Source organism: Rhinoraja longicauda, chromosome 17 (assembly GCF_053455715.1).
Source record: "Rhinoraja longicauda isolate Sanriku21f chromosome 17, sRhiLon1.1, whole genome shotgun sequence".
NCBI classification, from domain to species: Eukaryota; Metazoa; Chordata; class Chondrichthyes; order Rajiformes; family Arhynchobatidae; genus Rhinoraja; species Rhinoraja longicauda.
The window spans coordinates 6,079,356-6,093,425 of record NC_135969.1 but is presented as its reverse complement, the minus strand read 5'-3'; positions in this window follow the sequence as shown (position 1 = coordinate 6,093,425).

The window sequence follows — 14,070 nt, the reverse complement described above, 5'->3', positions numbered from 1 at the left end:
ACTCCGTGCAGACAGCACCCGTAGTCGGGATCGAACCCGGGTCTCCGGCGCTGCAAGTTATGCAATGTTGAATTGTATGCAATGTTGAATAAGGCAAAGGGCAATGACTTTCTAATTCTTGATTGATTTTTCCACCGTTGTTGGTCTGTGGTGCCTTTAGCTGCACTCTATCTCAGAGGCTGCAATTTGTGTTGCCTGATGAATAATATGGTTGGGTGCATGCCCTCACGCCGAGACTATGTAAGGTGTGGTGGCGTGGACCACAGCCAGAAATACCCAGCCCAATATCACGATTGGCACAATTTCACTCAGAGATGAGCTTCAATGCCATCTGGATAACATCGACTACAGACTGTGTCATGCCATAAAAACAACACTGAGCAATGTCTTGGCTGAGGAGTGTAAATTCAAAAACCTGAGCAAATGTTAGCTCTAGATATTAACAATTCTCTGTGCAAGAAAATACCTCCCCCTTAAAATTCCCTTTAAAACTCCCCTTGCGATGTTCTCTGGGTTCTCTTGTTTTTGATACTTTTACCAGCCTCCGTCCAGCCACTCCTCGGCCTCCGTTGTTCCCAAAGAAAACAAACCCAGTCTACCATAGAAACGTAGAAAGTAGGTGCAGGAGTAGGCCATTCGGCCCTTCAAGCCAGCACCGCCATTCAATATGACCGTGGCTGATCATCCAAAATCAGCACCCCAATCTATCCTATATCTTTCCATTACTAAGATCTTCCAATCCACACCAACTCTTGGTGAATCTCTTCTGCACTCTCGCCAGAGCAACCATGTTCTTCCTACAGTGTGGCAACTGGGGCCTTTATAAAGATGCAGCATAATGCTTTTAAATAACTTTAAAATTGTACACTCCAACCTCTGAAGGCAAGCATGCTATTTGCCTTCTTCACCACCCTATCAACCAGCGTAGTCACCTTCAATCATGGCTGATCTATCTCTCCCTCCTAACCCCATTCTGCTGCTTTCTCCCTATAACCCCTGACACCCGTACTAATCAAGAATCTATCTGTCTCCGCCTTAACAATATCCATTGACTTGCCCTCTGAGGCAACGAATTCCACAGACCCTCTGACTAAAGAAATTCCTCCTCATCTCCTTCCTAAAGTAACGCCTTTTTATTCTGAGGGTACAACCTCTGGTCTTTGACTCTCCCTCTGGTGGAAACATCCTTCCCACATCCACTCTATCCAAGCCTTTCACTATTCGGTACGTTTCAATGATGTCCCCCCTCATCCTTCTAAACTCCAGCGAGTACAGGCCCAGTGCTGTCAAACGCTCTTCGTATGCATTGCCATCAAATGTCAGGGTAGCTGGTTAGATTCTCTCTTGCTGGAGATGGCGACTGCTGACACTTTAGTGCAACTAATTTACTCGTCTTTTCTCAGCCCATGTCTGACGATGTCTAGTCCTACTACACAGACGGCTTCATTGGCTGACGAGTTGTGACTGTCATCGAATATCATGCAATCATCAGTGGCCATCTCTTCTCCTGACTTTGATAAAAGGAAGGTTGCCGATGAAATAAATAAAGATATTTGGGCAAACTCCTCCTGTGATCTTCTGACGCTGAGATAATTCACTTTTGACAAACACGCAACCATCTTTCTTCCCGTGAGATATAACCATTCTTTGAAGTGTTTTTCCTCTTTGATGTCGGCTGATTTATGTTCTGGCCGAGCTAAATTGGTTTAAAATGCTGCTTTAATATGAAGATAAGTAATCCGCCAACCTCACATCACCACTGTAAATCTGCTCTTTAGTTTTGCAACAAACTGGCTCCGTTAAAAGCCAAACTGGGTATTGATAATCGCACAGAAATACATTGGCATCATGTTTGGCACAGACATTGTGGGCCGAAGGGCCTGTTCTGTGCTGTGCTGTGCTATGTTTCATGTTCTATGTTGTATGTTCCACATCCTATGTTCTATGTTCTGTGTTCTATGTTCTGTGTTCTATTGCTCTGTTCTGTTATGTGTTCTGTGTTCTATGTTATATGTGATATGTTCTATGTTCAATATTCTATGATCAATGTTCAATGTTCTTTGTCCTATGTGCTATGTTCTATGTGCTATGTTCTGTGTGCTGTGTTCTGTGTGCTGTGTCCTGTGTTCTGTGTGCTGTGTTCTGTGTCCAGTGTCCTGTGATCAATGTTCTATGTTATTTGTGCCATGTTCTATTGTTTAACGGATAGATCCAGGCAGGATGTGTTGACTCGGAAGACATCATGAGCAAAGGATCTTTGCAAGTGGTTTCTCTCTGCCTCCTGCCTTGAGTAAACTGGGCTGCTGGAGGGACTTAGTTCAGTTTAGTTCATTTCAGAGATGTAGCATGGAAACAAGCCCTTCAGCCCACCGAGTCCACACCGGCCAGCAATCGTCCATCCACTAGTTCTATTCCACACACCAGAGGACAATTTACAGAGGACAATTAACCCACAAACCTGCACGTCTTGGGAACGTGGGAGGCAACCGGAGCACCCGGAGAAAATTGCTATTGAGGGCGTGCAGCGTAGGTTTACTAGGTTAATTCCCGGAATGGCGGGACTGTCATATGTTGAAAGACTGGAGCGACTAGGCTTGTATACACTGGAATTTAGAAGGATGAGAGGGAATCTTATCGAGACGTATAAGATTATTAAGGGGTTGGACACGTTAGAGGCAGGAAACATGTTCCCAATGTTGGGGGAGTCCAGAACCAGGGGCCACAGTTTAAGAATAAGGGGTAGGCCATTTAGAACAGAGATGAGGAAAAACTTTTTTAGTCAGAGAGTTGTGAATCTGTGGAATTCTCTGCCTCAGAAGGCAGTGGAGGCCAATTCTCTGAATGCATTCAAGAGAGAGTTAGATAGAGCTCTTAAGGATAGCGGAGTCAGGGGGTATGGGGAGAAGGCAGGAACTGGGTACTGATTGAGAATGATCAGCCATGATCACATTGAATGACGGTGCTGGCTTGAAGGGCCGAATGGCCTCCTCCTGCACCTATTGTCTATTGTCTAAAACCCACAGGGAGAATGTACAGACAGCACCCTTAGTAAGGATCGAGCCTGGGTCTCTGGCGCTGAAAGGCAGCAAACTTGGCTACCCGAGCCACCGCCTGAGCTGAGGAATGTTAAGTATGAATGCCCTGGTGGTTTGGGGACACTCTGCTGATTGAGCAGCCGAGCGTGAGATCAGAAGCTGCCCAGTCATGTCTCTCAATGCCAGTAGATTGTCCCTCTAAGTGGGTGCCTACATGACACGTAGCACAATGCGCACTTAGTTGTGAAAGGGCTAGAGGTGCACACAGAAGCTGTGATCCATGGCAACCAAGGAGTAAATGTATGTGCAACCCCAGAGAACGCCAGACGCACTAGGGCGAACCGCACATGGAAATGGCCGGGACAAATTCCTGAGGTACAAACTTTCCCTCGAAAGCATCGCAAGTGTTTCTGCCACGGGTAACTACCTCTGCACAGGATCGGTGCGTTGAAAGCAACTCTACTCAATCCAGTCTCCAGGTTTCAATCCGTTCAGTTTGTTCTGAATAGGAGGCTTGGAGCATTGGCGTTTAGAGCACTTCGTTAAACTAACTTTTCTCTGGTGTGCTCCTCAAAGTGTTTGTGCTGCTTACTCGAGTTGAATGCCTGCTCTCCGATGTTATCAGCAGCCACTCTGTGTTTGGTTTGGAATGTTTGGCGTGGCATTCAGCCAGCCCGCTTTGCTAACATGCAATGACATTCAAAACTTATCAGCGTGTGTGAGCAAGGGGAAAGGTGAAGGGAGTCAGTCTGCCTGACATCTGCAGGCATGAACAAGGGCGCGCTATTTTTCATTTTGCACAAATCTCAAAGCTGAGCTGTAACATGATACGAGAACTAATATATCCAATGAATTGAAAACCCAGCAATCGGGTCAATCTGTGGCCGAGTGAAAATCTCAGCCTCAGTTTTATTCCTTTTGTTCAGTTTCTTCCTCCACTGTTGTGCTCCGAGCCCCAAACCCCTTCCCTTCTTAAAACCCACTTCTGACCGTTCTTTGAACTGTTTAAAAAGTATATTGTTTCCCAATCCGCCCGTGGGGCCTCCTTGTGACGTGACCGGAAAATTGAGGATGTTATTTGTGTGCTCTGTCATCCCATGGATCGAGCTGTTGCCTGTTGGGTCTGTTTCCGGCACTCTTAGAGGGGAGTTACCAACATCACTGGGTCACGGCATTCTCATTACTTCCTGGTGGAGCTATTAACCAGCTGTCAAACCATTTCTTTGATTTCTGTGCTGGGCTCCCAGGGATTCCCGTAAGTTTGCAATGGCAATTCTCTAAGCCGTACCGTTGTCGGGAATTTTGAAAGTTATAATATGGTTAATCCTAGAGCTCACGTACTGGGGAACACGACAGGAAATTGGCCAACATTGAATGCAGTTAAAACAGCTAAAGCCAAAACATTATGCTGAAAAGCAGCCTTTTTTTAACTCTATGGGGTGGGGGGGGTTTGGAGAAAAGGTCATTCGTAGTTCTGTCCAAGTTCTTGTCTATTGCAAAATTGCGATTACAGTTGCTCTTTGTCACTGTGTTTAGCAGGCAAGTCTCCCAAAAGTTGACGCATGACCTCTTTAACGAGGGCACCCCATTTGGCGAGTAGAATCAAGTCTCCCTACAGGGACATTGGCATTTATGGTATCTATCTATCGCGACCCCATGTGGTGGGGGGGAAGAACAATGGCGAGGGAGGGAGAACAAAAGACAACGGGGACCCGGCATGGGGGTACTACTGTGGGGGATGGTGGGGTGGGGGGGAACAAAAGGTGGAGCCGGCGAGCTTTGTACCTTTGTCAGCACCGTAGGTGGCCGCTATTTGTATACCATTTGGGTATGCAAGCAAAGAATTTCGCTGTGCCTTGTCACATGTGCATTAGATGTATGGGAGAGAGATTTTCAAAACAACACGAAACGTAAGGTTAAAGTTAACTCCTGGATAAGACAAAGACGGAAGGTTACAGATGGAAGGTGATAAATGATGGATTATTTCAACTCCACAAGTAACCATTGTGTCTTGAGGATATAAGAATGGTACAGTTACAATGGCTTGCTGAAGCAGTTTGGGTCTCCTCAGACTGCTTCCCGATGTGCATCGATAAGGCCTTTTTAATAAACCGACATGTTCGATAGACTCACCACTGATCTACGAGCTGTTTTATTTTGTGTCTGTGCCGATCTGAGTAGAGTCAGATATAGGGTACGAAATTCCCTCCTACAGTACAACATGGTTAAGGGATGCCAGTTTTCCTACAAGTGTTGTCCATTGGGCCAGGAAGCTCCGGGGTGTCAGGTATAAATTAGAATTCACCCAGATTCTACCCGATGGCAGGATCATGTTCTTGAGATGAACTCGAGCCAGGTCCAGGTGCCCGGGGATTTCCATTGCCAAGCCTGAGCATAAACATGGAACAGTGCAGTACAAGACCGGGCCACTCAGCCCACAATGCAGGTGCTGAGCATGTTGCTTAACCTCATCTGCCAGCATGCAATCCACATCCCTCCATTGCCTGCATGTCCATGTGTCCAGTCAAAATCACCACCTCCCCTGGCACGCATTCCAAGCACCCAGCACTCCTGGAGAAAAATTTGATTCGTACATGTGGCACAGTAGCAGTGCCATTGAGTCCAGAGTTGCTTCCTTACAGTGCTTGCAGCGCCAGAGACCTGGGTTCGATCATGACTATGGCTGCTGTCAGTACGGAGTTTGTACGTTCTCCCCGTGACCGCGTGGGATTTCCTCCGAGATCTTCGGTTTCGTCCCAAATGTATTGAAGATGCACATCAAAGTTGCTCTAGTATGTAGGTTAATTGGCTGGGCAAATGTAAAACAATTGTCCCTGGTGGGTGTAGGATAGTGTTAGTGTGCGGGGATCGCTGGGCGGCGCGGACCCGTTGGGCCGAAGGGCCTGTTTCTGCGCTGTATCTCTAAATCTAAAAAAAAATCTAGTCTAGTCTAGTTTAGTTTAGTTTAGTTCAGTTTAGTCCAGTTTAGTTTAGTCTGGAGACACAGCGCGGAAACAGGCCCATCGGCCCACCGGGTCCACGCCGACCAGTGATCCCCGCACATTAACAGTACCCTATGCACCCGAGGGACAATTTATAATTTTACTAAGCCAATTAGCCGACAAACCTGTACGTCTTTAGAGTGTGGGAGGAAACCGGAGATCACGGATAAAACCCTCGCAGGTCACGGGGTGAAATTACGAACTCCCTACAGACAGCGCCCATAGACGGGATCCAAACCTGGGTCTCTGGCGCTGTAAGGCTGCAACTCTACCACTGTGCCACCGTGCCGGAAAATCTAATGTCAGTAGTTTTACATTCTGGGGACTAGACTTTGACTTCAAGGATGAAGGTACATTGGTATCTGTCTGCATTTAGCCCGAGTCCTGGTTGTGAGGGCTAAAGGCATGATCTGGTAATCCATGCCGAGCTTTACATTCTCACGAGGTGTTAATTTCTGAGAAGATTCAACTCGGGAAAGTTTTGTCCGGCCAAACTTCGAAGGGAAGGGGGGGGGGGAGAGGCAGTGAAACAGGGGAAGCAACGACACAGTGCCAGCTTCAAAGAGAGGAGGTTCAGCCTGCAAGACAGAGTCGTATACTGAGATCTCCCAGCAAATTGGAGATCAGGAGATGGGACCAAAAGGGCAGTGGGGGTGTTATAGGTCTGAGGATTATTTCGGGAAATTTGGATGGAAACTCTGTGAAATTAATTTTGGTCATTTAGTTTTACTAAACAATATTTGGGAGAACAAGAAAACTGCAAGATTAAAAACGTTTCTGGAGAGAAAAGGACACAAAGTGTTGGAGTAACTCAGCGATCAGGCAGCATCTCTGGAGAACACAGATAGGTGACGTTTCTATTTATGCACAAAATGCTGGAGTAACTCAGCAGGGCAGGCAGCATCTCTGGAGAGAAGGAATGGGTGACGTTTCGGGTCGAGACCCTTCTTCAGACTGATGTCAGGGGGGCGGGACAAAGGAAGGATATAGGTGGAGACAGGTAGAGGGAGAACTGGGAAGGGGGAGGGGAAGAGAGGGACAGAGGATCTATCTAAAGTTGGAGAAGTCAATGTTCATAACGCTGGGGTGCAAGCTGCCCAGGCGAAATATGAGGTGCTGTTCCCCCAATTTCCGGTGGGCCTCACTATGGCACTGGAGGAGGCCCATGGTAGAAAGGTCAGACTGGGAGTGGGAGGGGGAGTTGAAGTGCTCAGCCACCGGGAGATCAGGTGACGTTTCTGGTCGGGTCCATTCTTCAGTACGTGATGTTTCTATCGAAAGCTGAAACAATGTTATGGTTTCATGATACTTTATTATCACATGTGCTCAGGTAGGGTGAAGTTCCTTTTTTTGCATACAGTTCAGTAAAGGTATTGCTATGCATAAGCACAATCTTAGTTAATTACAAGTGTGTAGGAATAGTACACTGAGACAGTATACAAGGCATGGATGGTGTACAACAAAATCTGGTGAATCTACAATAAGTCACCTCAATGCAATTGTGAACATAACAAAAATGACTGGAAATCATTGACGTGATTAAACTTGAAACTTATAAATATGTTGAACTTATTTCAGATATATTTTAACACATTTAAACAAATTTTAAACATATGAGCTTCCTCCCCTCTATTCCAATCAGTCTGAAGAAGGATTCTGACCTGAAATGTCACCTGTATATTCAGACACAGCCTGATCCGTTGAGTTCCTTCAGCACCCTGTGTTTTGCTGACCATTCCAGTGTCTGCAGGCTCTGTACCTTTTCATACCTCTCGTTTCCCTCTCCCCTGGCTCTCAGTCTGAACAAGGGTCACGACCTGAAACGTCACCTATTCCTTTTCTCTAGAGATGCTGCCTGATCCGCTGAGTTACTCCAGCATGTTGTGTCAATCTTTCAGCAGATTCTTGTGTGCACGTTTCCCTGTGATCGCGTGGGTTTCCTTCAGGTGCTATTATATCCTTACACATCCTAAAGATGTGTGGGTTTGTAAGTTGATTGGCCTCAGTAAAAAAACAAAAAACCCTAGGTGGGAAAGTGGGATAATATAGAAGTAGTGTGATCGATGGTCAAAATGTACGGTGGGCCAAAGGGCTTGCTTCCATCCAGTATCTCTCAATTAAAGCACTAGCATGGTGGTGCAGCGGTAAAGCTACTGCCTTACAGCGCCAGAGACCCGGGTTCGACCTTGACTACGGGTGCTTGTCGGTATGGAGTTTGTACGTTCACCCCGTGACCTGCGTGGGTTTTCTCCAGGTGCTCCATTTTCCAAAGGCATAAGGGTGTGCGGGTTTGTAGGTTAATTGGCTAGGTATAAATGCAGTAAATATAAAATTGTCCCTAGTGTGTGTAGGGTCATGTGAATGTGCGGGGATCGTTGGTCGGTGCGGACCCGGTGGGCCGAAGTGCCTTTTACTGCGCTGTAACTAAACTAAACTAAACTAAACTAAACTAAACTAAACTAAACTAAACTAAACTAAACTAAACTAAACTAAACTAAACTAAACTAAACTAAACTAAACTAGGCTAAGCTAAACTAAACTAAACTAGAGACTAGACTAGAATAGACTGGTCTAGACTAGACTAAACTAAACTAAACTAGAGACTAGACTAAACTAAACTAAACTAAACTAAACTAAACTAAACTAAACTAAAACTAAAACTAAAACTAAAACTAAAACTAAAACTAAAACTAAAACTAAAACTAAAACTAAAACTGAAACTGAAACTGAAATTGAAACTACATATTTCAGATGATTTTGGGTCCAAGCTCCAGAAACATTTTGTGATACTTGGAATATTTTGTATACCAACTGAGCTATAGAGGGCCCATGCCCTGAGTGGGTGTTGGGAAGGGAAGTTCTGATGTGCTTGTGCTAGTGTAGTAGGTTATGAATATGCCCATGGATGGGGTGGGATTAGAGTGATAGTATTGAGGGTAGGCTGTTTCTCTGGTGTGTGATTATTTGCTCTCTCTATCTACTCTCCTCTATTTCCAGACGAATGCAGATTGAGGGTATTCTTTGTGTAGAAAGGAACTGCAGAAGATAGACACAAAATGCTGGAGTAACTCTGAGGAACAGGCAGCATCTCTGAATAGTAGGAATGGGTGAGGTTTCGGATCGAGACCCTTCTTCAGACCTTCCAGTAAAGTCACGACCCATTCCTTGAATCCAGAGATGCTGCCTGTTCCACTGAGTTACTCCAGCATTTTGTGTCCATCTTGAGTGTATTCTATGCCGATTTCCTCCGCAGTTTAATACAGGAGGATGTGCCACCGGGTGGCGCCACCACAGTGGCTGCCTCGCCAACAGTCTGTCTGTCCTTCTACTGTTTTTTTATTATTTTAAGTATGTGTTAAAGTATGTTTTAGTGTTTCTTGGTTTGTTTTATGTGGGGAGTGGGGGGGGGGGAAATTGGGACAAACCTTTTTTCAATCTCTTACCTCGACGGAGTTGCGATGTTTCTCCGTGTCGTATCTCCGTCTCCACTGCGGCCTAACATCGAGGAGTTGGCGGCCTTTCCTGGAGACCGGCCCGGCGCTCCAAGCCGCGGGCGCAGCGCGGACGTTAACATCGCGGAGCTGCAATCCTTTGCCGAGGATCGACTGTGGAGAGCTCCAACCGCGGGGCCTGTGGACTTTAACACCGTGAAGCCCACGGTCTCTGGTAAGAAGAGGCCGACTCGGGAGCTCCACGCCGTGGAGAGTGTTTCAACCGTCCCGACGCCGGAGTTTAGATCATCCCAACACGAGGGCTTCGGACAGTCGGCAGCGTCGACCGTGGACGGTTCAACAGCCCCAACTGCGGGTGAATAAAGAGGAAGTTGATTGAACTTTATTACCTTCCATCACGGTGAGGAATGTGGAATCCGCTGTGGTGGATGTTTATGTTACATTTTATTTTATGTAGTTGTGTGTCTTGTTGTTTTTCACTTAGTTTGGCCATATGGTAACTCAAGTTTCACTGAACCTTAATTGGTACATGTGGCAATAAATTGATCTTGAACCTTGAATCTTGAATCTTGAATCTTAAATGAGGATTAGGCAGTCAGGATTTCTGGCTGAAAAAAATAAAATGACAATCTGTGTAAAAAATAAATCCGTTGAAAGCCCTGTCAAGCTTGCAAGTGGTTGAACTAAACCTTTTTGCGTGCACTCGATGATTGTGGTGAAACTATTGAAACTCAAAACAAGGTTAAATGTGGTTTCCTCTCAGCTGTTTACTGGAAGGACTGAGCATGACCACCCTGCGGTGCACTTGAAGTCTTTCGGATAATCGGGCCTGGTGAAGATTGCTGTAATACTTGGTACTTACAGGCACCACAACAGACCTCACACAGAATTGTTTGGCGTCAGATATATTTCAGATTTGGCTTCTCTTTCACCTGCGCAGGTAGATTTGCGTTGGGACTGCCAACTGATCTCTCAACTTAGCAACAATCAAGGCTAAATTTCTTGAACTGACTATTCAAGAAAGGTATTTTTTCACAAAATGCTGGAGTAACTCAGCAGGTCAGGCAGCATCTCAGGAGAGAAGGAATGGGCGACGTTTCGGGTCGAGACCCTTCTTCAGACTGATGTCAGGGGGGCGGGACAACGGAAGGATATAGGTGGAGGCAGGAAGATAGAGGGCGATCTGGGAAGGGGGAGGGGAAGAGAGGGACAGAGGAACTACCTAAAGTTGGAGAAGTCGATGTTCATACCGCTGGGCTGCAAGCTGCCCAAGCGAAATATGAGGTGCTGTTCCTCCAATTTCCGGTGGGCCTCACTAAGGCACTGGAGGAGGCCCATGACAGAAAGGTCAGACTGGGAATGGGAGGGGGAGTTGAAGTGCTCGGCCACCGGGAGATCAGTTTGGGCAACGCGGACCGAGCGCAGGTGTTGAGCGAAGCGAGCGCCGAGCCTGCATTTGGTTTCGCCGATGTAAATAAGTTGACATCTGGAGCAGCGGATGCAATAGATGAGGTTGGAGGAGGTGCAGGTGAACCTTTGTCTCACCTGGAAAGACTGTTTGGGTCCTTGGATGGAGTTGAGGGGGGAGGTAAAGGGACAGGTGTTGCATCTCGTGCGGTTGCAGGGGAAAGTGCCCGGGGATGGGGTGGTTTGGGTAGGAAGGGACGAGTTGTCCAGGGAGTTACGGAGGGAATGGTCTCTGCGGAACGCAGAAAGGGGAGGGGATGGGAAGATATGGCCAGTGGTGGGGTCCCGTTGTAGGTGACGGAAATGTTGGCGGATGATTTGTTGGATCCGCTGGCTGGTGGGGTGGAAGGTGAGAACGAGGGGGGATTCTGTCCTTGTTACGAGTGGGGGGGGGGAGGTGTATTCAAGAAAGGTGTATTCTGCACGGTGGCGCAACGGTGGAGTTGCTGCCTTACAGCGCCAGAGACCCGGGCTCGGTGGGCCGAAGGGCCTGTTTCCTCACTGTACCTCTAAACTAAACTAAACTAAACTAAACTGGACTCATTGACTTGGCAACCATGTCCCTTGGGGAAGAGGTTTCAATACACCTTCACCACAGTTAGTAAAAAGCTTTCTACTCATCTCAGCCCTAATTATCCAGTTGCTTATCCTGACCCCATTTTAATGTTTCCAGTTTGAAGTTTAAACTACAGCCATTCAGAATCTCCCCTGTAAGCACCTCTCCTACCTTTATGTTTCATCGTTATAATCCTCACTGGAAAATCAGCTCTGGAATCCAATTAATCAGGTTACGTTACAACACCCCAAAAACAAATACTCCTTCCTTAGATACATAGATACATAGACAATAGGTGCAGGAGTAGGCCATTCGGCCCTTCGAGCCAGCGCCGCCATTCAATGTGATCATGGCTGATCATCCACAATCAGTACCCCGTTCCTGCCTTCTCCCCATACCCCTTGATTCTGCTCGCCCTAAGAGCCCTATCTGACCGGGTGGTGCCAGCAAGTGGCTGCCTCGCCAAGTCTGTCTGTCCTTTCTTTTCTTTTTGTTATTTTAAGTACATGTTAAAGAGTATGTTCTTAGATTTAGATTTAGAGATACAGCGCGGAAACAGGCCCTTCGGCCCACCGAGTCCGCACTGCCCAGCGATCCCCGCATATTAACACTATCCTACACACACTAGGGATGATTTTTTACATTTTACCCAGTCAATTAACCTACATACCTGTACGTCTTTGGAGTGTGGGAGGAAACCCACGCATGTCACGGGGAGAACGTACAAACTCCGTACAGGCGGCGCCCGTAGTCAGGATTGAACCTGAGTCTCCGGCGCTGCATTTGCTGTAAGGCAGCAACTCTACCGCTGCGCCACCGTTCTTATTTCCCTTGGTTTGTTTTATGTGGGGGGTGGGGTGGGAACCGGTGGGAAACTTTTTTCAATCTCTTACCTCGACAGAGATGCAAATCTTTTCTCTCGAATGGGTGACGTTTCGGGTCGAGACCCTTCTTCAGACCGAGAGTCTGGGGAGAGGGAGACACAGAGATAAGGAAGGGTAAGGTGTGAAAATGGCAGATCAAAGCAGACGATGCTTAAGGAAATGTAGAATGGTTCATTGTTAGCTGAGGGTAAGGTGACATGGAGGCATACAAGCGGTAAATGTAATCAGAAGGACAGTGAAACTAGTCGGAGACCTAGGGTGGGAGAAGGACGGGGAGAGAGGGGAAAGCAAGAGCTACTTGAAGTTAGAGAAATCAATATTCATACCACTGGGGGTGTAAGCTGCCCAAGCAAAATATGAGGTGCTGTTCCTCCTATTTGGGTTGGGCCTCACTATGCCTCCACAGCCTGATGTGGCAAAGAATTCCACAGATTCACCACCCTCTGACTAAAGACATTTTTTCCTCATCTTCCTAAAAGAACATCCTTTAATTCTGAGGCTGTGACCTCTAGTCCTGGACTCTCCCACTAGTGGAAACATCCTCTCCACATCCACTCTATCCGAGCCTTTCACCATTCTGTACGTTTCAATGAGGTCTCCCCTCATTCTTCTAAACTCCAGTGAGTACAGGCCCAGTGCTGACAATCGCTCATCATAGGTTAACCTACTCATTCCTGGGATCATTCTTGTAAACCTCCTCTGGACCCTCTCCAGAGCCAGCACATCCTTCCTCAGATACGGGGCCCAAAATTGCTCACAATATTCCAAATGCAGCCATACCAGCGCCTTGTAGAGCCTCAGCATTACATCCCTGTTTTTGTATACAAGCCCTCTTGAAATAAACGCTGCCATTGTGTCTGCTTTCTTTACTAACCACTCGACTTGCAGATTAACTTTTTGGGAATCCTGCATCAACATTCCCAAGTCCCTGTTTCTGGATTTAGAAAATAATCTACGCCTTTATTCCTACTACCAAAATACATGACTCCACACTTTGCTGCACTGTATTCCATCTGCCACTTCTCTGCCCACTCTCCCAACCTGTCCAAGTCCTTCTACAGAGTCCCTGCTTTCTCTACACTACCTGTCCCTCCACCTATTTTCATATCATCCGCAAACCTTGCCACAAAGCCTTCAATCCCCTCGTCCAAATCATTAATTTATAACGTGAAGAGTAGCGGCCCCAGCACTGAGCCCTGCGGAACTCCACTAGTCACTGGCAGCCAACCGGAAACAGCCCCCTTTATTGCCACTCTGTCTTCTGCCATCCAGCCAACCTGCTATCCATGCCAGTATCTGCCCTTTGACATCGTGGGCTCTCATCTTCCTAAGCAGCCTCCCATTTGTCACCTTATCAAAGGCTTTCTGAAAATCTAAGTAAACAACATCTACTGACTCTCTGTCCTGCTGATTACTTCTTCAAAGATTTCCAGCAACTTTGTCAAGCAAGACCTCCCCTTCACAAAGCCATGCTGACTTTGGCCTATTTTATCGTGAGCTTCTTATATAAGCCATGCATTTTATATAAGCGACGTAGGAGGAATGCGTACTGTACATTAGGGAGCCTACAACTGTGCGTGAGAGCTGGAGAAAGCTACATAGTCAGGAGATGAATCGTGACCTGCACTTGGTCCTCACACATTGAACTTACGCAGGAGGGACCTTCTCAAAGAG